The sequence below is a fragment of the Enhydra lutris genome, unplaced genomic scaffold (assembly GCF_002288905.1).
Source record: "Enhydra lutris kenyoni isolate GAN:26980312 unplaced genomic scaffold, ASM228890v2 scaffoldscaffold2, whole genome shotgun sequence".
NCBI lineage: Eukaryota > Metazoa > Chordata > Mammalia > Carnivora > Mustelidae > Enhydra > Enhydra lutris.
The window spans coordinates 46,578,768-46,603,698 of record NW_019154086.1 but is presented as its reverse complement, the minus strand read 5'-3'; the positions used below and the strand labels follow the sequence as shown (position 1 = coordinate 46,603,698).

Genomic DNA, 24,931 nt, shown 5'->3' with positions numbered 1-24,931 from the left:
CAGCTGTCTAAACTTAATCTGATTGACTTAAATAGCAATCAAGCCTCCTCCTCTGATACTTCTCAAGTGACCCTTGGTCTCAGGTGATATGTTGGCCAATATTTACTCTTTTGCTTAAAATTGTATTTAGTTGACCTTAAAAAATTTAAAGCATACTATAACATTTTCTTCTGAGAGGAACTGAGAAACAAGTTATAAGCCCTGTTCCTGGTACCTATTCATTAATTTGCTTATTCTATAACCATTTATTAAGTACCTATATACATGAAATCTTAGAATTTTTTTAATTGATTGAGCCAGTCCATTGCATTAGAAAAAGCAGAATACTAGAAATAAGGACTAGGACTTTTATCCTGGTTGCTTGAGGTCTTCAGATATAATACTGTCTTTGAACCTGATTCTCTTCACCCCCAAGAAAGGGTTGAGGTGGCATCCTGCAAAGTACCTCCCCATCCTATAGTTCTATGAAACGTGCTTTGACAATGTTGAGGCCCATTTTGGAGGCAGTGGTGTTGCTGTCAGACCATTCTTATCCTGTCTCCCCTTTCCCTGTTGTAGGAGGGACAGATTTAAACAAAGCCTGTAGTCTGCTTGCTAGACAACTTTCCCTCCATAAACAATTGATTAAGTACCTGAAAGATTTCCATGGGTATTTTCAGGCCCCAGGTCCATCCCTTAGTTCATGGAGCAAGTTCTCCTATTTTAGGAAGTGGCGTTGTGAGATAAAGCTAAAGATTCCCTTGGCAGTAGGGGGAACGGAAAACGGACTCCCAGTTTGGTGTTGGTTGGTGAGTAGACCCATATGAGCCCTCTTTACTCACCAGACGGTGCTCTAGGTGTTGGGAAAGACACACAGATCTTGCAGGAAGCAAGCCAGAGACACGATGAAGGTAGATAATTCAATACAACAAAAACTCATTCTGCTTTTGTCTTCGGTCTGAAGGAAGTGAAGATTCACTGAGGTTTGTTAAACTGCTCTGGTGAGCTGAGGTCCACAGTCACAGCTGTCATAGCCTCTCTGAACTGTGTCTTTTGTCCAGTAAAAGAGAAAGCCAGTGATTTTGTTCCAGGTTGAGCCTTGTAGTATTTGCTGCCCAGGATTCTGTTCTCAAATGGGGACGCTTTTACCAATCTGTAAGAATTCTTCCTCCTCCACTTTGATTCACATCCCACCCTCCATTTTCACCCTACTTCCCAATCTCTCTAGAAAGAAGAAACTTAGCCATCTTGTTGAATACGTGTTTTGCCAATGCAGGATCTAGTAAAACCTTGTTGTCCTACTTGCTCTCCACTTGGCAAGTGGCAAGCAGTTGTGGCCACAAATGAATGTGTGACTAGGGATGCAGGAATGCTCTGGATCTCCATGTGCTCACAAGGGCTTTCTTGGTGCTATATTACAAATGCACTGAGAAATAAAATCAGGAACGATTCTGTTGTTAAAGTCGAAATAGTGATATCAAAATGGTGGTGAGATGTGTGGAGGATATTCCCAGAAGAGAGTCCTAGTAGGATTACAGTGGGGCAGAACGTGGTCCACCAGAGTCTCCCTTGCAGCTGTAAGTCAGTTACCACCTTTTCTCTGTTGAAAAACCTCATGGTTCACATTTCCTTTCTCCCTCCAGCTCTTTCCTGGACGGTAACCTCAGTGTGGTCTCCAAGGTTTGTAGCCTCATCCTTGCCATCAGGAATACAGTCCTCTCCCATTCTTACACAGATGTGAATGGATAGAAGTGAGACAGCTCATGTCTAAGAATTGAAGGCTTCCCAGAGTTCACATTCCTCAGTGCTGTCCGTCCATCAACCATTCACTCTACTGCCTCATGAACACCAAGCAACCTAATCCTCCTCTCATATTCCCGGGCAGAGTGGAGCTGATTAGAAAGCCCCGTTTGAGAGCCATCTGGTTGGCATATAAAATTACTGCCAATGAGCTAGATAGTCAGCTGGCCATGTAACCAGGAGGCAGGACGCTTGGAGTCCAGCTCTTGGCCAAACCGACCTAAAATCAAGCTAGGCTGGATTTTTTAGAATCACAAACTGTTCAGAGCTGGAAGGGATATTAGGAGCAAAATGTATAGGTGCTAACAGAGTGAGTTAATCATTAAAATGGTACATTTGAAACACTACCCATGGTTGAGGAAAAATCTCTTACTCAAACATTAGGCTTTTGAAAAGTCGGTTTTTAATATAAGTCATAATACCAACTTAGTTTATCTATTCAGGCCAAAAATGTTATTTGTGAATGGAAACCAGATCAGTCTTGATTGTTACACTGATTTTTCTTTAACTGACAATTTAGATTAGCATAATCTAATAACCTGATAACAAATATACTCACAAATTGTGAATATATTAGATATAAAGAGGAACAAGATATAATAGAGCAAATGGGCAAATTCACTTATTAAATGTGTGATCTTGGGCAAATGACCAGATCCTCTCAGCCCCAGCTTCCTCATCTGTACCAGGAAAACACACCTGGTAGAATGTAAGCTTTTCCATTTTGCTCAGATGGAAATGTAAGCTTTTCCACTTCTTTCACCTCATAAAACATTTCCAAATTACAAGAAATCTTTGATCCAAGTTGTTCGTCTGCTTTCTACTCTTAACTTTTCAACATGGTCCAATGGACTCCTCCTCTTTTTTTATCTTTTGCACCTGCTGATCCAGCCTGTCTCCAGTTGGTGGCGTCCTAAATACCCACAATGCCCAGAGCCTGGGAGGTTAAGGCTGGTTCATGTAAACCCAGTTAGGCCTGGCTTCAAGGAGAGGAATCCCCTCTACCAGGATTTTGCACAATAAGATTCCTATATCAGGGCAGAATGTGGATGAAAGAGGTTTTATCCTTTGAGGATTGGTGGAAATATCTAGACTTTTGAATTGGTCAGACTTAGGTTTGAATCCTAACTCTACCATGTACTATGTGACCAGAAATCCCAATTATTTCCTCACTCAAAGTGGATGATAACTAATGCTCACCTTGAAGGTTATTAGGTTGGAATTAAATAATATAATATAGCCAAAATATTGAGAATGTAGTAGGTTCTCAATAAATGGTAGCTGTTATAGACCTAGCTCTGATCAAGGTAGAAAGCAGAAGTTCCCACCTAGCTCTCCAGACAAGATACAGATGTTTGAAATAGCATTGGACTTTCCAACAAATTTAAGTTAAAATATCAGCCAAAGCCATTTTTAGTCATTGATAAATTAAGTCACCACATTGTTTCCAGGGCTAAATGCATTCATTATAGAGAGATGTAATAACTTCGTAAAATTTTCCAGACTTCTTAATTCTAAGAATTTAAAGATTTTATTCATTTATTTATTTGACACACAGAGAGAGAGATCACAAATAGGCAGAGGCGGGCAGAGAGATTGTGGGGAAGCAGGCTTCCCGCTGAGCAGGGAGCCCGATGTGGGGCTCAATCCCAGGACCCTAAGATCAAGACCTGGGCTGAAGGCAGATGCTTAACCATCTGAGCCACCCAGGCATCCCTAATTCTAAGAATTTAAACAAAAATGTTATATTTGCTGAACTTTTCATTTGTAAAAATTTAGATTAGAATGGCCTAACCTGATAACAAATTTACGCGCAACTGTAGAATGTCCATATTAGGTGTAAATGGAAACCAGCTGTAATATTTAATGCAGTGAATGGAGTAAAGAAATGTGCAAACCAGTCCAAATGTTTATAAACCAAGGATTCCTCTGGGACTCAGTGCCCTGACTTTACTCTTTTTTTAAACATACAGAGCCAAGCTTTGTTCATACTTGAATTATGTACTTTGCATAAGCCATACAATTTAACTTTAACCCACAGGACTGAAAATAAAATGAGCTCAGAGGGCAGAACAACAAGACTGTGAGCAAGGAGGAGCGTTAATCAAATTGAAAGACACACCCCTTACTGCTGCCTCCATCCTGTCTGTCCTGTCCTTCGCTAGCTTCCTCCTGCCAGATTATTTAAGATTCCTTATACTTAGCTCCTCAGAGTGGCAGAAATAGGTTGCAATTTTTACCCTGAAAAAGGGATTTGTCTTTTAATTTAATGTTTGCCTATAATGCCCTGAGGAGGTTGATGAGTAGCACACGATTTTTTTAAAAATCATGAGCGAATGCATACCCTTGCTACTTGCAGTTGTAACAAAGCCTAAGTAATTCAGGCATGAGCATGGTGTGGTGTGTGTGTGTGTTTAAGTGCAAAACAGCAAAAAATTTACTAGTGGAGAATGTCTGCCTAAACAAGCTCATCTATCTGAATGCTTTCAACTGCAGTTCAAATTTGTTTAACACAAGCGGGTTTGGTAAACAGGCCAAGTTTGCTCATTGGGCATTTTTAGAACATCACAGAATAAACCAATATGTGGCTCTTCGGCTCATTTTGACAGAGAGTGGACAGGGAACCCACTGGGAGGTTTGGAAACCGCTTGCCCTGGCATCAGGTTTAAGAGTATCAGGAGGAGGGGCACCTGGGTGGCTCAGAGGGTTAAGCCTCTGCCTTCTGCTCGGGTCATGATCTCGGGGTCTTGGGATCAAGACCCACATCGGGCTCTCCACTCAGCAGGGAGCCTACTTCCTCCTCTCTCTCTGCCTGCCTCTCTGCCTACCTGTGATCTCTGTCAAATAAATAAATAAAACCTTAAAAAAAAAAAAAAGAGTGTCAGGAGGGGACACCACCCTGTCCTTGTGAGGACATGACACCATTCACTCATCTCATGATTGCCTGATATGGCTTACTGTCCTTGTCACTGTCATTTATTATCCCAGGCAGAGGAGGGAGTGACTTAGTTCTATGTGGTCAGTGTTGATTCCATATCGTGTTTATTTAGCCTGCATGATAATATTTTGTGAGTATCTTCACATGATTGTCAGATGTTTTTCCTGGGGAATATCTGAACAGACACTAATATCATCAAATGCCTCAGTGTTCACTTCAACCTCCTCTGACCCCACTCTAAGGACCCTGCTTTATAGATGACCATATATTAAATTGGTACCTTGTAACTCAGCCTGATAGTCTCTCTAATTTTTGACCCCCATGGTTAAAAAGGAGGAATTAGCCTAAGGACACTCCATTCTAATTTTCTGTTGCTGTCAATGCTAACCAGAGCTCATATAGCAATGTTGTGGGGGTGGGGAAGATGGTTCCACCATTGGTGTTAGACCAGGAGCTACTGTTTCCGTTAGAGCCACGTTTATTTCTGGAGTAGTTGTGGGGGAGAGATGTGCTCCAAAGAGAAGAGGATTCGGTGTGGTTCAGGTATGACTGACCATCTGGACAAGCCAACCCAGACACTAAGTACCCGGTATAGAGGTGGGCTGGTGCTTTCCACACATCGAGCTGAAATCACTTGCGTTCTGGGAAAGGAGATAGAATGAAAGCTAGAAACAAAAGATTTGGTTGTGAAACCTAGTACCTAAGTTAAGATGTCTGAATACATTTTCTCCTTTAAAAAAATCCTGGGGAAATTGAATATTTTTGCTAACGTGGCTATTTTTAGCCAGTCCTTGTAGAAGATCGAGGCGCTGGGAAGCTAGCAACCTCAGAAAATATTAATTCGTTTTGTATGTGTTAAAATTAATTAACATTAGTATATTCGGTGATACAACAAAACAATGAAAGACTTTTGGAGAGATAAGAAGAAAAACATAGATATATACTAAAAATCAGGCTCATAAGCATTTTATAAAAATGTTGGCTTATATCCAAGATCTAAGGGTGGGGGTGGGTATGGTTTCTTTGTAGCTGAAGAAAGTGGAAAAGAATCTGCTCTATTTCCTTAAAAATAAAAGACTTCTTGTTTTATACAGCATGGTAAATGAAATGCTTTTCTGCTTTTTACCTGCCGGCAGTTTCTGGAGGAAATTTTTCTAGCAAGCTATGCTGTTCTCCTCTCTTCAGGGACATGGTGACACTGGTTTGTAGCAAAACAGTATTTGCTTAGTAGGCATTTCTTCAAAATCCTGAATAAGCGGCTCTTTCCACATTTTTTGTTCCACATGTTAAACATTTCATTGCAATTTGAGCTTCAATTGTGTGTGCGTGCGTGCGTGCGTGTGTGTGTATGTGTTGATAGGAAGTATTGAAAGGGGATGCATAAGAATTCTTGAGGGTTTTTGTTTAAAAAAATTAATTCCTACAATTATGTATTGGACTCTCTACAGAAGGCAATTCCAATTTATTACACAGAGCCAAACTAGATCTCATCAATCTTAAGCAGCGGGAGTAGGGAGGTGGTATTGAAGAAGACATGAAATTTGGTGTTTGAGTAGATGAAATTTAATTTTCGGAAAACATTTCACTCATAAAACGGATGGCACCCCAGTGTCAGCCCTGACCTCCATGATGTCAATGTCATCGTGCAAGCACTGCTAAGATAAGCCTCCAAGTAAAACAAAGAAACATTGCGTTTTAGCACAACACCATTTCTTCTCTCATAGTATGTACTATGCATATACATACAGCCTTCTGATATTCCTGTTAATGCCTTGTTACTTTACAATACAGCTTTTGGAGAGGGAGGGAGGAGAAAAATCATTTTGCATGTTCTATGTTCTGAGCAAGCGCGGTAAGTATGCTGCTGCAAGTCTTAACATTATTTAGGTCAGTATCCTAAGGATAGCTTCTCTCGTTCACGGTGGTCAGCTCTACATCCAAAGTAATTTAGCATCAATTTATTTTTCTGCACTGATTTTATTTGCTTCTAAGTTCAAGCAAATTCATTCACATCCTAATACAATTGCAACTGAGGAGGTATCTGCCATTCTGTACTGCAGATACATTTAGCAGGATACATTTACACGGCTTGTGGTTAGAGGTTATAGCACGGATACAGACAGCCCGATCATGCATTCTTCTACAAGCCTGCCGGCGGCATCACTTAGGATCTGAAAAATAATCTAGAAGAGCTATACCCTATATAACATTATTTTTTTTACTTTGCAATAGCATAACAGTTTTTTATTTTGTTTTTGCTGTTATTGTTGTTGTTAGCAATTCTATGAAATTAATAGTCTATAAAATGCATTCCCAACGAGATACATACTGTATTGAAAGCTTTCTTCAAGAAGAAGATATGACAGTATTCATTCCAGCTTATTTTCTTCGTTAGCAAAAGGATTGTTTGATTCTCAGAAGCAAAAGGACACATTCATTGTGCAGCAGCTCTGCTCAAGTGTATGAAATGCCTTCTACTGTCTGGTTGCAGAATTTGGAGTTTGCTAAACAGTGTTTAGTGATTGGGCTCATCTCGCATCACCAGTTGATGACATTTTTCTTTGTTCCCTCCTACCCAGTTGAACCAAGACTCTGAGGCTGATATGCAATGTCACTTACAACATTAATCAGATACTGCATTTAAGGTGAGCTGTCCCTTGCCTCCTCCTTCCCCAGTGCTCGTGTGCTGCATGCAGTGCGTATCTTGCTTCTGCGAGCCTAAGATGGCAGGCAGGATTAGCCGTGCTTTTGCTGTGTGTGCATGCTGTGTATAGAATTCATTACACGTTGCCTAGTATTTCAGATGTGAGTATGTAAATGCTCGGTATGCCATATCATCTGGTAGCGAAGACTTGTTTTTGCCTCATTAGAGCCTTAGATATTTCAACATCACCTTTCAGTTCCGATTCATTTGCCTCTGGATGTTTGCTTTTCATCACGTTCAAAATAGGATTTTACCTTTTTTTTTTTTTTAAACAAAGCCAAAAAAAAACCCCCTAAAAACAAAAACAACAACAAAACTCTGCTACCAGATGGTGTCTCTCCTTTCTTCTTGCATTTGCTGTCTTTTAAATAATGTATGTTGTATTGTTAATTAATGTGAATATCAAATTAAACACTTGAAACTTACATATTTATTATGCAGGTAGGAGGCAAGGTGGAATCTATTTTTAACTCTTATGCACTCCATGGTGTGCAGACAACTTGGTTCTCAAATTTGTATTTTCAGTGCTGGTATCAGTGGTTTGATTTTCAGCAAATGTGACAGTGGCCTTTGCAGTGGTCAGCTCCGGGCTTTGAACTCTCAGAGGAGGAAGGGAAAAAAATTCAGCACACCACCTTCTTGGTTGCAGCCTCAGAGAAACCTTGGATGAGAAACTTCTTTTTTTCAATCCTGTTTTCCTGTTGATAAATTCAGTTCTCGTGATCACAGTTACATTCAAGCTGTTCTGCGTATGATTTTTTGTGTGTGTGTGACAATTGCATCTAAAACTTGTGAGCAAGAAGACGGAGAAATCAGTTGGTCTCCATCGCTTTACATAAAAATGGCTGAGTGTCTTGTCATGCTAGCACTGCATTAAGTGATACATACAGGTAGGTCGAAATTTGCATGTTTTCTAGATTTTTTTGAGCCATGCAGCAAGAATTTGAGATGGATTAAAATATGACTTTTGGAACAAACATTAAATAAGACAGCTGTAATTTTTTGGAGGGAGGGTATTAAATTGGATGGGCTTTCCTATTCAGATACTATATAAATATATAGCTTTGATAAACTCACAAAATGATTCTGCCATAAAAGTGAGATGATTCCTTTTTAAAAAATCATCTATATGATAGGTGTGGCGCCATTAGACAACAAAAGAATTTTTTTGAAAAGTGTGTTGATTCAGCTCCATTTTAGCTTGAAACTAAAAATAAATGGGTTTCTTGAGATAATTTCAAAGAGCGCAAACAAGCTTAATAAGAAACATTTAAAATATTTAAATTTTAAGAAGCGGTCTTTAAACGTGTTATATGAAAGATGAAAATAAAAACTTACATGCTTCCAAAATCAATTTTAGATAATATACAAGAATAAATATGCTATTTGTGTATCTATTATTCAGAGAGATGAGGAGTTACAATTTTTGAAGGGGGGAGTATTAAATGTAGATGGCCCTGTTAGAAGATAAAGAGCTTCACTGAATGAGAAAGAGTCCCTAGAATGGTTCATTGCAGACCATACAGCTGTGGCTCTGTAAGTACCAAATTCTGGCACTTTTCAAAATAATTTTATGGGCTCTTTCCTTTGAGCTTAACTTCCGAAATATATTTTAGTTTCAAATTAACACTGGGCCAGAACCTGTTTCCTTGGTAACCAAATCTTGTTTAAAAATGCAATATAACAGATATGCAAAAGATTGTCTTAAAAAAAGAAACAAATGGTTAATGACAATTGTCCAGTTCTTTTTCCCTCTCATAGAGAGTCTGGACTGGTTTTAGATATTTTTAAAGGCGGTCTTCAAGCCTTAAAAATTAAGCCATATTTCTACACTTTATAGAGAAAGCTTGCACAGGGAGAGCTTTTTGCTTCCTCCTTTGTGCTCAGTACTTTCAAAATTAAGGTTTTCTTTGTAAAGTGCTCCAGAATGCTGGTCAAGGTTTGTGTACAGACGTGTAGTTTCATTATCACTGGTTCACCAGCGCCGGTGAAACAAAAGGCATCTCAGAAATTCTCAGAATCAGAAAATGCTTGTGCTCTTGTTTTCCCTGATCCCCCCATGAGTAACCTCAGAGCTCTCGGTAGAGAAGGACCCAAGCCCAAGCCCACTCCCCCAATGAGAAGTACACATGGAGCCTTTGTGGGAACGTCTTTGTAGATATGTTCGGAGGAAGATACTGGCAAACCTGAAACCTCTATGAGGTTTGCTCCAATGTGAAGAACATGGAGACTCAGGACCATCTGTGTAAATAGCTGCTTTAGTCTAGCAGTTGGTCTAATATTCCAAAGCACCATGTGCAAAGTCAAACCTCTTCGGGGCTAAAGGTTTGCTGCTGCTGTTGTTGTGTTGTTTGGAGGCCAACGTGAATATTTTGTTTGGAGTCTTTCTCTGGCTCAATGATATTAGAACGTGATTCATCTCATAGTGATTTCGTTCTTTGGGCTTGCCACGAAATATCCCTCCTGCAATACCTTTTTTTTTTTTTTTTTTGGGCTGTTCGGGGGCCATTTTCCTTCTTGTTTGTGACTAAAAATGACTAAGAACATTCTGAATGCAGCATCAATCAGAAGATCTTAAACCGAAGGGAAATGTCGGAAACCTGATTCAGTCTTGCCTGTTTATTTCAGTATCAGTAACATTAACAGTTGCAGGGGATCAAGCTAATTGTCATTCACTCTTGAGCAAATAATGAGCCAGGCATTTGTGATTAAAACACTATTGCTATTCAGAAAGATTACAACTACAACGTCTTCTGTTTTGATAGGCCGGTACAAATCAATCATTTTGAACCTATTTGAATCTTAATCATGAGATTAGATGGATGCAATGGTACTGTTTTACCACAAAAATGAATGCCCAGTAGATTCAACAGTGTATTTCTTCTTTATAAAATGTTGATCCTTTTTATTGTTAACTCAAGCATGGTTGCGTCATCTCGTAGATTTTCATACTTGATGATTTTTTTGTGGCATTATTCATTTATGGTACTCTTGTCTGCCTAAAAGAATTTTACACACAATTCAAGGAGGTTGAAAGCCAAATTAGACCGTTGGGAAGTGTACTGTACCACTGTCATTCTAATAAATAGACCAGTGAATGCAAGAATAATTATTATTTATTACTTTGTTGTGTTTCGCCTTAATGCTTTGCCTTCATATTTCACAGAAATATTTACAAGGCACAAAGCTTTTCCAAACATACCCATTTACAGTTATTATTGGATTTCCTAGTCTAGCCAAAAACACTTCCTGATGATCACAGAGATGGCATCTACCCCTTCTCATTGTTTAAAAGGCTGTGCTTAACCCATTTACACTTTTTGGCTAAGGTGGTTATACTGGGCAGGCCAGAGCAGGTGTGATAGAAAGAATGTGCAAACAACTGCTTTGTTCTCACCAAAACAAAATGAGCAAATCTGTGGTTTTCTACTTGAATGATTTATAGTCTGCAGTTCTTACCTCTTTTTCTTTGGAGAATAGGAAATTTTTTCTGAACCTTAACTCAGTGAGAATACCGATATTGCATTTCTTGCCACTACAGTTAGATTGATCTACTTCATTCATTTCCGTGGGTCCCCCTAGAGAGGCTGGTAGCCAGACCCTGTTTTAGAGCTGGCTGGCAGGGAAAGAAGGATCAATAAAAAGATCTAGCACCTTTATCTTTAATACCAAATCCTGCTAAGCTTCTGAGTTCCTGGAACCACGTGGTTGATTCTAACAACTCCCTTCCGGGGGAAATGCTGTTCTTAACAGCTTCGTTGGTAATTAAACATTCGACACATCTATTGAGCACCTTCTATATGCCAGGGACATTCCAAAGGCTGGAAATAGAGTAACGAGCAGTAGAGATCAGGGCCTGCTTCTCAGAGACCTGCCTCTAGTGTAGTGGAGTGGTGGGGCTGGGGGAGCTCAAAAAATATTTATGTAAACGATTAAAGAAGACAAGTGCAAAGAAGAAAATTAAAATAAAATGTTAAAAGGCAAGGACGATATGTTGGGAGGAGGAAAACCACCGTAGAATGACTGGCCTTCCCGAGGAGCTGGCATTTAAAAGCAGAGACATGCCTGGTAAGATGCAGCCAGCCAGGTGGGGTTCTGCGGGGATCATCAGGAGGCAGAGGGGTGCGCATGCTCAGACTGCAAACTCCTCTCTGCGTAACCGCCATTGTCACGGGGCCAGGTCTGATGGCTTCGCAGGTAAAGTCTTTCCTAGGTCAGCTTCCCCTGCAGTGAGAAGGGTGGGCCTGGCCGGTGGCTGGTTTTGGTCAAATTCCCAGGACGCAGTGCCGGGGATGTCACTGCCTTTGACCCAGTCCCACCCTGAAGCCACCTAAGAAGGTGCAGTGGTGCGGACAAAATGCTGACATAGGTGTAGCATTAACCCCAGAAATCTACAGGAGAAAGGATTCTCAGAGATTTGTTTTTCCTAAGAACTCCAGAAAGTAAACTCATGGCCACACATTGAGATAACCATTTCCTTTAATTTTTTCCAAAAGCAAATGGTGGAAGGGTCTGTCCCATCTTGCCAGTAAATTTTCTCTGTCCTCTCACACCTAAAACTCTTCAGCTCTACAGATTTCTTTGCCTGACAGCAGCTTTCTAAAGACCTTACTACCTGGAGTGGTATTTCTCTATTTGAGCAAATAATACCAAAGAAATTCTTTTTAAGAACCAGATCTCTTTTATGCGTTTTAGGTTAGTCTGCTGACAAAGCTCTGAGTACAAAAGGATAGGTTTGCTACATAAGTTAGAGACTGTAAGACCCTTGGGGCGCCTGGGTGGTGATGTTGGCTAAGTGTCCAACTCTAGTTGTGATCTCAGGGTCCTGAGACTGGCCCCTGCGTTGGGCCCCTCAGTGCATAGTCTGCTTAAGACTCTCTGTCCCTCTACCTTTGCCCCTTTCACTCACTCACTCTCTCTCAAATAAATAAATCTTTAAAAAAGAAAGAAAGGAAGGAAGAAACGATCCTATGAGGCTTTCAGAATGTGTCAGAAGCATCTTCTAAAACCAATTTGTAATTTAGGGTCACCTGGGTGGCTCAGTCTGTTGAGCATCGCTGTTGGCTCTGCTTGCGATCCTGGAATCCTGCTCCTCCCACTCCTTCTGCCCCTCCCCCCACTTGTGCGCACTCTCTCAAATAAATAAATATTAAATAAATAAAATTCGTAATTTAGTGGGTTTTGCTTATCACAAGTTAGAGGTGGCCTGGCTGACCCCTCACACTTTAGTTTTGACTAACTTATGAACCGTTCCTCCGCATGAAGCAAGTTCAAGCCCTTTACAGCCGTCTTGCCCACCAGTGGAAGAATGGGCTTCAATAATTCAGCTCACTTCTTTGGGCATCGCTTGTGGAGCAGCTACTATGTGACAGATGCCACTCCAGCCCAGGCGAAATGGAATATGACATGAAACACCCTTCAAAACTTCAGTCAGGTTCCTACACTAGGCTAGAGCATCGTATGGACAGGCACAATTGTGTGTCCTCTCTGTTCCAGACAGAAACGAATGGCATGCTGTTCTCCTAGGGGCCTTTTATACTGTTGCCTTGGAGGCCAGCCTTCAGTGTGGGGGCATTTCAGCTGATGGCAAGGGTGGTTCTTTCTGGGACTCCATGTCTTATCCTCATCACCTTCCCAAGATGTCTTGGCTCCTAATAAGCCACCGTATGTCTGGCTGCCCTACTCCAAGCTGGTCTGCCTGCGTTTGCCAGGTGACTTCAGTAACGGCTGCCACCCTTTTGCATTCATGAGCAGATGTTAAGTTGAGAAGCCCTTGAATATAAAAATTTGAATTTTTGATGCAGGCAAGATGCTTCTGCCTTTTTACCTTCCTTGGCTGACAGTGGGGGAGGGGGGCGTCCTGTGGGCTGTCCTGCAGAAGGCTTGGTGAGCAGCAGGTGTATTAAAGACCAGTTGCCAAAGCTCATGTCTCTCTTAGGTGATCCCATTGTGGCTCTGCTGTGGCCTCAAAGTCTCACTGACCAGAAAATTGTTCTTTTCGTCTGGTAACTCATTTGGTATCTTGTCCCGTAATTCTTCCCTTGCTTCTGCAGCTATTCCTGCTCAGGGTTCAAGATTAGCATTTGGGTCTGCACTCACTACATTTGGCCTGCAGAGGGAGCTTGTCTTCCGGTTCTGTTTTGTTTTTTTTTTAAAGCCAGTGTAAATATTATTTCTGTGTTCGCGAAAAGCTGTGAGAGTTTTCATGATTTTCTTTACATAATACAGTAAACCTCTTCCTTCCCCTGTGGTCATTGCTGCCAAATGGACATTTTGAAATTCCTTTTTCATTTTGCCTGCTTCTTCTACCCGGTCTGAGGCCTTGCTCTAATTAAGGCCTAACAGTCCTGCCCATCTTCCCCAGCGACAAGCATGACGTGCGGAGTGCCTGCCCCGAGGGCCTTACAAGCCAGTGAGACAGAAAACAAAAGCCACCAGCTGAGAATGTGGTTAAATCCCAGAAGGGCAGTGCCCTTGTAATTCTCCCCAACCCTTTTCTCGAGCTGTGGAAGGGAAGAGGGGAACTTTAGTAGGGAAAGAGAGAAGCTACATCACTGGAGGATTTTCTAGAAACTGCTGGCTATATGCGGAATAGAAGGGGGTGGTCATCTAGGAGGCGAAATGGGGAGACAGAGGTGACAGCAGACTGAGAGGGCTGCAGGAGGGTACAGGGAGGGGGCAGAAAATAAGAGGAACAAAGGGAGCAGTCAGGAGGCCGCTGGTGAACAAAAGGAGATGCTGCTGTGCATACCCTGAAGGGAGGAGGGTCCAGGGTACAAGTGAGAAAGGGTGGGGAGGAGGTGCAACTAGAAAAATTAGTCTTGGAAAATTCCCTAAAATGCAGGCGGCAGGCTTGCTGCGTAGGGACTGCTGCCATGATGTTCTGTCTGGCTTCAGTAGTGTTGTTGGTCTTGCTGCTTAATTGTCCCGTGTTGGGTGTTACAAAGAGCCTACAAACTGATGTACTTGAGGGTAATTTATCCCAGAATCTTATGAAGTCCCCAGCCCAAGGCTCCTATTCTATATCTGAAGATGCCAGAGAGACCTCACCACCCCCCAACATCGCTCTGCTAGATCTGGATTAAACTTTGAATTAAACAAGCAGACTTTTTACATGTGCTGCAGTCTTCTACAAAGTAAAGACTAGAAATAGACCCAAAATACCCGATTTGAAGCTGCAGATTTTAGGAACTCTCTCCCAACGTCGTGTTGTCCACAGCAGGCTGTGCTTTCTCGAGTTCCCAAGGCCTGTTCCTTGTTCTTCACCAGCCTATCCAGACCTTCTCTGAGTGCCAAAGGTTATTCTCATTGAATTCCTTGATTGGGCGCCTGGGGTCTGCCTTCAGCTGGGATTCTGATCCCAGTGTCCTGGGATCAAGCCCGAATCCTGGCTCCCTGATCAGCGGGGAGTCTGTTTCTTCCTCCTCCTCCCTCCCCGCCCGCCTCACCCCCCTCTTTCTCTCTCTCAAATAAATAAATAAAATATTTTAAAAAAAGAAAAAAAGAATTCCTTGATCTTCAAGGGGACCACAAAGGCTGGCATGCCAGTCCTTAGTGTTATCCTTACCCTGTACTGCTTGTGGAGCTCTCTCAGAAATGTAAATCAGACTTCAGTTGCCATGTGGACATTAGACACACTTTATTTTGTCATTGAGGGAACTGTGGCCCAAAGAAGTTGTGACTTCTCCAGGTCACGTGGAGGCTTAAGAGCCATCCTTGACTCCTAGTCCAGTGCAGTTTCTATAATAAGCTGCTTTGAGGTCACAGGGGATGCCCAGTCCTCAACCAGGAGTTTGCACACTTTCTTTGTAAAGAGTCAGAACATATTTTAGGTTTTGTGGATTGAGGCACAACTGGGGATACTATATAGATATTTATATAGCAACTGAGAAAACAAATTTCCATAAGCTTTTTATTGACAAAATTTAAATTTTAATAATATGTAATATTCAGTATAATAATAATAATATAATTGTACTATCATAGATACAGAAATGAATGATGGTGGCTGTGTCCTAATACAGCCTAACTTGTGGACACTGAAAGTTGAGTTTCATATAATCATCGTGAAATACTACTTTCACGTAGTATTCAAATACTCCTTTGAACTTTTTTCCCAATCATTTAAAATTGTAAGAACCATTCTCAGCTTGCAGGCTACACAAAAACAGGCGGTGGGTCAAATTTGATCCACAGGCCATAGTCTGTGGACCCATTTTTGAAGCCAAAATCAGCAAACCGGGGCCTGCTGTTCAGTCCAGCCTACATGTATGTTTTATTTGTTAGCAATGATTTTAATTGAATCTGTTGCAAAGGTTTTTTTCTAATTTCCAAGTGCTTCTAATTGTAAACTCTTCTCATTATACTTATAATTCTCATTGTAAAAGTAATATATACCTACTGTGAAATAATTTGGAATGTTACTATTTGGGCATGTATTCTTTCAATCTCTTATCTAGGCATGGTGATTTTTTTAAATACTTGATATAATTTTTTAAAAAATATTTTAAAGAGAGAGAGCACAAGCAGGGTGGGTGGTAGGCATAGGGAGAAGGAGAAGCAGGCTCCCCACTGAGCAGGGAGCCCAATGCAGGGCTGGATCCCAGGACCCCAGGATCATGAGCTGAGTGGAAGGCAGATGCTTAAGAGACTGAGTCACCCAGGTGCCCCTTGAGATAATATTTTGTAGACAATTTTGTATCTTTCTCTTATTCCCTTAATAGCATATCATTTTAAAGCCTTTAATTAGATAATCTTTTAAAAATTTTATTAGGAAAAAAATAAAAATAAAACTCTATTATGAAAATCTTGAACCTATACAAAATATGGAAAGGCTAGTTTAATGAACCCCCATGTAGCCATCACCCAACTTCTCTAATTCTCAATGGCTGGCCAACCTAGTTTTATGCAAATCCTCTCCTGTATTATTTTGAAGTAAAGCCCAGATATCATTTTATCTCTGAGTTTTTTAATGTGATTCTCTGAAAGACAAGAATACAAAGAGAAAGCCATTTTCCTTAACAAATAAATGCTGAAGTAATTAGGGGTAAAAGAGAATGATGCCTGCAACTTAAAAATAGTTCAGGAAAAAATAGGTAGGTAGGTAGATATGAGTAGAATGTATGTAGGCGTTTTTTGGTACTATTCTTGAAATTCATCTATAAGTTTGAAATATTTCTAAATAAAACATTTTTAAAATGTGAGTTACTAAAAAAATACATTTTTAAAAATGTGATTTTTCTAAGAAAAGTAACCACAGCATCATTATCATTGCCAACAAATAATTCTTTAATAACATCAAATATCATAGTCAGCATTTTCTAATTTGGCCTAATTTGTCCAATTATGTCATTTAAATAAAAACCAATTTTTACTTGTTCAAAGCACAATTCCAAATAAGGTCCTTACAGTACAATTGATATTCCCTTAAATGTCATTTAATTTATTGGTTTCCTTCCCTATTTCTTTCATCCTTACTATTGCTATAAAAAATTTGTTTGAAGAAACTGTTTGACCTGTAGGGTTTCCTACAGTCTGAAATCTGATTGATTACATTCCTGGTGCTGTTTTACATATTCTTCTGTCACAGAGATTTCCTATAAATTGGTAGTTACAGTTAGAGACTTGATCAGATTCTGATGCCTTTGTTTTTTTCGTTTGTGTACATAGTCAACATTTCATAGACTTTACATAAAAATCCTAATTTTGGCTTCATTGGAAAATTCTGCAGATCTGGCCTCCCCCCACCTACGCCCCATTGGCAAGGGTTGATCTGGGCCTGGGTAAGTGACCACACCTGTTCCCACTTAGGTGGGATGCGCATTATCCTGCAGACCCTAGTTCACACTGCTTCCTGCCTGGCTCCTAGGAACCTTAAAGCCCCTGTTCTAAACACTGCCTTTTGGGGGGCTTTGGTAAGACTTCTCAACGCACCATCACAAGAGGCCTTTCAGGAATGTGGTGGAGAGTAGAGAGGATTCAGACACAGACTTTCTTAAAACGCTCAAGGGAAAGAGATAAACAGCCACATAAAGGGAGGCCAAGTGATAGAAATTTGGTGAATGCCCAGGACAAGGGAGAGAAGTAAAACAACAAATTAACAGAGTGCTGCATACATGGGAGACAGAATGAGTTATAGATTCCTAACCCATGGTGGGAAACTAAGGAAGGAAGTGGGTTTTAAAAAGAGACAGGCTTTAGTCTTTTTATACATTATGATAATATTGAAACCTTAAAGGGGGGGGGCAGCAAATGTTACATTAACCAACAGTCCTAAATCAGAAAGTGCAAGCATGTATTTGTAGCCTAGCAGAAATCAAGTGGGAATTAAAGGAAATGGGGTAAAAAAGGAGAACCTCCTGGGAAAGGACCAGGAGCCCCATTCTGGACATATGGATATAGATATATCAGAGGAAAGGATCTCGAAAGTCGTAGGATTTTTTTTCTAATTTGCAAATATATTGAACTGAAAGGTATACAAATATAGAAAAATAAATCCCACTTAGTTGTTTTGGAAAGAATAAACCTTTACAGAAAAGCATAAAATTATGATAAGTTGGGATGTTCCTGGAAATTTCCAGATAGTTCCCCACACTCAGAAGAATGATTAAGAGAGAGAATCTAAGACTGGTTATGAGGAAGGGTGGAAAATTTTGAAGGACAGGCTGATTATGTAAGTTTTCAGCTGGGGTGTTTCAAACTGTTGCCATGATATTTTAGTTATTAATAACAATTTGGGGAAATCTCCTCGATTCTGGAGAAACATTTGGCTCTAATGAGAAAGAAATGCCACTGTTTGTGAATTCCCAAGTGGATGTAAGGAGCCATTCACTTGCTAAGCCTCTTAGGGAAGCCAGAGCCGATTTCACCCTTAACAAGCTGTTGACAGCGTCTGATCAAGGTACCACCTGGAACATGTTAGCAGCACAGAAAGTGGACTGTGGAGACAGACCTGTGTTTAAATCCTTTTATGTCACTCACCATGTGACCCTGGCAGCTTACCCATGGAAAATTTCTAGGGTATAAAGGTTGCTTTGCATTTGAGGCTATGGTTCTTACTGCGTGGATGGTAGGAACGTACAGCTCTGAATAATCGCCTTCCACTAGCAGCCACAACAGTGCTCACTTGCAGAGTGCTTACCATGTACCAGGCACTTTGGTGGGTCCTTCGTATGTCATCCTATTTAATTATTAGAAAGCTCTATAAGGTAAGGGTGATATTAAAATAAGCCTCATTTTATGGACGAGGGAGTTGAGGCTCAGGGAAGTTAAGTAACTTGCCTAAAATTACACAGCAAGTGGCTCTGTGACAAAGCTGGGCTTTAAACCCAGCCACGCAGAATCCAAATACCAAACTCCCTTGTTCTACTACCTCTCCCACCTTCCAGTGTTAGGGAAGCACAGAGAGTCATGCCTCATACTGGCACTTTCCAACCCATGGTTCCCAATTTGTGTGCCCCGGTTTTCTCCAAGGTCTCCAGACATTTTTCACGTCTTCCAAAAGCCTTAACGGAAACACTTATACTTGCAATCAGACCACAGGCTTCTTTAGGCTGGAATCTAGGATTGACAATGGTTTGGCTCAGGTTTTGTAGAAGCTCTGACTGGCGGTTACTTACACAAAAACATTGCAAGGTTGTTTTTTAAGTGGGAAGATGAATCATTAGTTAATAAACACAATTTAGTGGACTAGATCTTTCTAAACATGTGGCCTACTGAGAAAGACTAGAGGGTGCTTGGCTTAGAGAAGGTTGGGAACTGCTAATGTACATATGTGTGCATGTTGCCCAAACCGCCAGGCTTTAAAACCCTGTCTTTATTTTTTAAATTACATAATTCTTTGACTTTAAGTCAATGTATTTTCCCCTTGATTATTTCAAATGTTTTGCTAGTTGTATATTTGATATTGCAATCTACTTTAGTCTTCAAGATGATTGGGTTCTTAAAGTATGTTTGGGAACAGAGATGCAGAATTGCAAATATTTGTATTCCTAATTAAAAACCGGATAACAGGCTTTTTATCCTTTTAAGTTGTAACCTGGGAGTAAATCTTTGCTCAAGAAAGTTTTACAGTTAGACTCATACTACCAAAATGCAGGGAATATGGATGATTTTGTAAAAAACAAACAAAAACCAAACAAAAACTGCATGTTAGTGCTCCAGGCCAATAGCTCCACAAGGCAAGCTTGTGGCAGGCCTCAGTAAATACTTTTTCAATGAGCAGTCCCTGACTCTTGGAAGAAAGATCCTAGCACGCAGTCAGCGCCCTATATTTGAAGACGACGACTGGGTCATTTTGCGTGAAATGCTTTTTTATACCACGTTGGGAAAATCGATCTAGGCCTTCCCTGACAGCCTTGGGAGAACACAGGTGACACGCTAGTCCTGAGAATTTGATTACGTTAAAACAGCACTTCAGAGTTTCTCCGAATGCAGCCTCTCTGAAATGTGCAGGGCTTGGATGCCCTCTGAGGTCTGGATCTGGAACCCAGGGGCCCTTCTGCCTCCCCAGGCCTTGTTCTGATAGTGACAATGGCCGCTGGCCCCCAAGCCGGTCGTCCTTGGGCCAGGTTCCTAGCTGCGTTGTCCCTAGGGAAGGAGGCGGAGGCCACTGCCCCTTTGGTGGAGTGTGGGGCCCCCGCGGGGCCGTCGTAGCTTCCTACCCCCAGCCCCCACGCCGCCGTCGCACCAGGTACGGTCTGGGCCTCGCGCGGCCGTCGTGCGCCTCCAGCCCCCGGTCCCGGTCCCGCCGCTGCTCTCCCGCGGTCTCGTCCTCTGCGCGGCGGTTCACCGGGCGCCCGGGCCCGCGGGCTGAGGGTCGGGCCGACCTCTTCCCAGACCCGCCGAGTCCGCTGCCCCGCGCCGGAGGCGGGCCGGGCCGACACAGCAGAGCCGCCGGCGTCCATTTTCTGGGCGGTGCTGTGTGGCGCAGCGGCTGGACTCGCGGGTCCGGAAGAGCCATGGACCCCCGGGGGAGCGCGCTCGCTCTGGAGCAGTCGAGCCCTGTAAGTGCTATTCGTAGGGTTTGTGTGCGGGTCTGGGTGGGCGAGGTGCGGCCTGCGGGCGCGGGGCCCCGGGCGCGACCAGCTTGACCCCTCCTCTTCCCAAGAGGGAGCCCCGAAACCTGGCTGGCAACGGCTGGCGCAGAGCTGGGAGCTCCGCGGGCGCTGGGAAGCCGACTGCTTCAGGGACCCAGCGGCCGCAGGTGCCCGGAGCCGGGGGCCTGCGCCTCAGGGGTGGGGAAAGGGGTCAGTTACAGACCAGGCAGGTGGCGCCGCATCTCGTGGCCCAACTGCGCGACTGGGCTAGTGGGCGGGGGGCGCGGGGGAGAAATGCGCACCCAAGGGCTGGAGACCTTAGGGCTCAGGTCCCACAGGCTCAGTAACTGCGCTGACAGTCGCAAGCCCCTTCCTGTGGCCTGCGACTGGGACCCCAGACCCGACCCAGTGGGAACCTGATGATCTTGGTTCAACACCAAGCCCCTGGAATTGAATGGGACGTGCAGAGGCAGGGCCCTGCCCCCAGGGGTTTGCAATCTCAGCCTCTTTCTTCTGCAAGTAGTTAGGTCTGTTCTGTTGGTACAACACAACCTCCCGCTGGAAGCGGCTTCTTTGCAGGGTGTATAATAAATCACCCGAGATTTTAGTGTGTCCGCGATTCCACTTTCTAAGTCCTGCTCCGCGGTAGGTAAGTGACTAATTCCTTATTGCACTTTGGCCCTAATTGAATATTCCTTTTAAGGATCCATTATTGATGATATATGTTATGGTGCCTTATACATATTTTAAAGTCGAAACACTTTTCTCCCAATTACGAAGCTCAGCTACTCCCATCAGGTTCGCAAGACTAAAAAAGCATAGGAGGATTTAGTCCGTGGGTTCAGAGAAACTTCTGGTGAGGTACTATAGGTAAGTGTAGTGTTTTTCCAACAGGAGTAGGGACCCATTAGAAAATTGTGGAGTCAGTTTAGTGGGTTACTACAGGAATTTTTTAAAAAGATATAAAATACATAATTCAATATAGAAAAGAAGAGAAAATATCGGGGTGCATTGCATATAGTAAGAGTAAATGTTGTTTTGAAACTTTGGGGTTTGTTTATATAATTTAATTTTTTAAAATGGTAGGTCACTGCCAGACAGTTTTTAAAACACTTGTTCGGGGTTAATAACCCAAGCGTTGGAGTCAGCTGAACCTGGGTTTCAGTCTCAAATCTGACATAAACTACCTGTGTGACCCTGAGTAGGTTCCGTGACCTTTTGGAGCCTCTTTTTGTGTAGTTGTGAAACGGGGAATGTCTCCTACATGAGGGGTATTATGAAGACTATATGAGGTCACATATGTCAGTATTTTTGCTCAGTACTTGACTTAGAGTAGGTGTTGAGGACACATGCTAACTGCAGTTACTGTTATTGTTGAAACATCAAATCCTGGCAGCCAGTCATGGGACATTGTGCTTTTTCTTCCCTTCTTTCTTTCTTTTTTTCTTTTTTAGATCTTGATGTGGAGAAGATGGAGGACTCAGAACCAAGAATTGCCAAGTGATTTCTTCCGAAGCACAAGAAACTGTTAGTGCTGGTGTGGTCTAACTGAGGTAACTGAATTTGTGTCTCTCCTTAGTCTGTATGAAATACAAAAGGGTTTTTCTGAGGGACTGAAGGACTCCCAAGGGGCATATGATTTGTGCCAGTGATCCACCAGATTGGGGGATTACAAAGTGACCATGACATTTAAATGAACTGTTTATTAAGGAGACAGAAGGCCCCTGTGATGAAGAGGGGAACCAAGTGAAACAGGGCTTCAGGACAACTGGCTTCTCATTCCAGTTCCGCCAGTGACTGTCATGGGAGCATCTGTAAATCTCTTCATAGATCTCTAGCTTGTCCAGACTGGAAGGACTGCAGACACCATTGAGGCTAGTTAGATGGCTCTTCAGGCTGACCCAGTGGGCTGGGGCCGAGGCAGGACTACACCCGAATATCTGCTGCTCAGTCATGTAGCCAGCTGGGGCTGCTGGAGGGGGAGCACCACGCTAGGCCCTGAGAGTATGCATGTGAAGAGCCCCCCACCCCCACCTCAGGACACTTGCAGTTTATGTAGACAAGAACTGACAGCCCAGCAAAATGCTCTATTTTTTTTTTTTTTAATTTACTCCTCATAATACCCCTACAAGGTAAAGAAGAACAGATGTGAAGGATTAAAATGTGAGCGTGCAGACAGATCATGGGGAGCTTTATATCTCATACTGTATGTGTGGTGCACATTCTGTATGCAAAGCACAAAGCTAAGACAACAAAGTTCAAGGCAAATTGCTGGCCTTCTCGGAGTTTGCAGCCTAAACTCCAAAAGGCAGTCAGCTGGGCAGTGCCTGATGTTCCCCCCCTCCTTCACCTGCCTCTCCAGCATTCAGCATGGGATCTGTTACAGGAAGAGACCTGAGTAGCTGACATGTCACAGTTCTTGCCTTTCAATGCAATTTTTCGTTGTTGTTTTTTTTTCCCCAAATTTAACCTATACTTCCATCCAACTACTAAAACTGATATTTTCAACTTATAAATAATAGTGAGGTCTTCTCTGAATTAATTCATGGATTTGTTCACTCAACAAATGTATATGAAACTCCTATAAGGCACTTGGGTATTCAAGATTAAACAGACTGTCTTTTTACAATCATGATATTAATTATGTTCAGTCTCTTAGCAAGGAATTATTTTTCCAACTATTAGAGATTTGCTGCTGTTAACATACTAGAATATCAGCTGCAAGGAAGTTCACGATTGACCCATAAAGGATATATAGATCTTTTTTAAAAATCTTGAAATCTTAAGAAAGGAATTGGGGCACCTGGGTGGCTCAGTCAGTTAAGCATCCAACTCTTAGTTTTCACTTAGGTTGATCTCAGGGTTGTGAGTTCTCCCTCTTTCTCTCTTCCCTCTGCCCCACCTTCCCCTTAAAAAAGGGAAAGAATTTCTTCTCTTTTAAATTTTGCTTTTGCCATTATTGTCACCTGCTTTTAGAAGTCTTTTATCTATACGCTTAAACAGTAGACATAAAGCAGTTTGGCAAGGGGGCTTTCTTTAACTTGAAATGCTCTCTTCTTCTAGCTTGGTAGGCTACCCAGGACTAGAAGTGTTGAAAGGTAAAGCAATTTAAGAGATACTTTAATTTACAGAGTACAGAGTTAGTGATAGCTGCTATAATTGCATTAAGCAACAGGTATCAGTTTGTAAGTCTTGAATGCTGCTGGTAATAAACTTAACTCCAAAGAGAACAAATGAGATGTTGAATGTGAATGTGCTCTGTAAACTTCTAGGAGTTCTATAAATGTTATACAGCAAATATTTATTGAGTGCCTACATGAGTACGTCATTGTGCTAGAGAAAGCAGAGAATTTAGCAGCAAAAAGATCTGGTTCCTTCCCTCTCAGACCCTGTTATGTAGATGAGAAAATAACATATGCAGAATGCTGTGTGGTAAATGCCTAAAAAGGTAGTAAAAAGGAAGAAGTCTCTTTTACTTCTAGGAGTCAAGGGATTCTTTCTTGAGAAAAGGCATTTAATAAGCAAGTCCTTGAAGGATGTAGAGTTTCCATAAAAGAGGTAGGGAGAAGGGGCTCTTGGGTAGCTCAGTTAAGCATCCAACTCTTGATTTCGGGTTAGGTCATGATCTCAGAGTCATGAGATTGAGCCCCAGGACATAATCTCAGGGTTGTGAGATCAAGCTCCCCGTCAGGCTCTGTGCTCAGCATGGAATCTGCTCGAAATTCTCTGTCTCTCCTCTACCTCTGTCCACACCCCGTAAATAAATTTAAAGTAAATAAATAGGGGCATCTGGGTGACTCAGTCGGTTAAGCGTCTGCCTTCGGCTCAGGTCATGATCTCAGGGTCCTGGGATCAAGCCCCAGCATCTGGGCCCCCGGTGAGCAGGGAGTCGTCTTCTCCCTCTTCCTCTGCCCCTTCTCTCCAGCCCTCCATTCCTGCTCATGCATGCCTTCACACTCTCTCTCACTCTCAAATAAATAAAAAAGTCTTTAAACAAGATAAGTAAGTTTTTTAAAAGAGAGAGTTGGAGAAAAGACATTTTAGATAGGAAGAATAGGAGGAGAACAATAGAGCATGGACCACAGTCAGGGAAAGGTAGTGAGTCCAACTGAGTTAGAACTGGCCTAGATAGGCATCAAGTGGGAAATAAAACTGAGGACATTCAGTGGTAAACAATAATGGTCTTGTATGTCCAGCTGGGAAATAGGAATGCACTAAACCAATAGAAGTCATTGAATATATTTGAACAGGGGGAGTCACAGCTATGCATCAGGGGCACGGTCTTGTGAGCAGCTCATGGGGAGATCGATCGGGAGGAAAGGCAGGGCAGAAACCAGAGACAGGGAGACCAGTTAGAAGGCTCCCACAATCCATCAGGGAAAGGTGGGAGTGTGGGAGGACAAGGCCTGAAATGGGTGATAGCAGTGAAATGGGAAAGGAACAAATGCAAAGGAAAGAACACAGTCTGGCATC

The 24,931-nt window shown here is 42.2% G+C and overlaps 1 protein-coding gene across 6 annotated transcripts in view; it reads left to right on the top strand.

Annotated features, from left to right (window-relative positions):
• LOC111149989 (zinc finger and BTB domain containing 38) overlaps positions 1 to 24,931 on the top strand; it is a 77,621-nt gene that overhangs the window by 10,784 nt on the left and 41,906 nt on the right. Inside the window, exons 3-4 of one of the 6 annotated variants that reach the window (XM_022507292.1) lie at positions 7,297 to 7,362; positions 21,913 to 22,011. The gene's annotated coding sequence lies outside the window, so the exon portion shown is untranslated. Of the gene's footprint in view, positions 1 to 6,729; positions 7,363 to 17,167; positions 17,204 to 20,373; positions 20,426 to 20,586; positions 21,108 to 21,303; positions 21,329 to 21,912; positions 22,012 to 24,931 lie in introns of those variants that run through there. The other 5 variants (XM_022507308.1, XM_022507325.1, XM_022507300.1 and 2 more) reach the window with 5 other exon arrangements.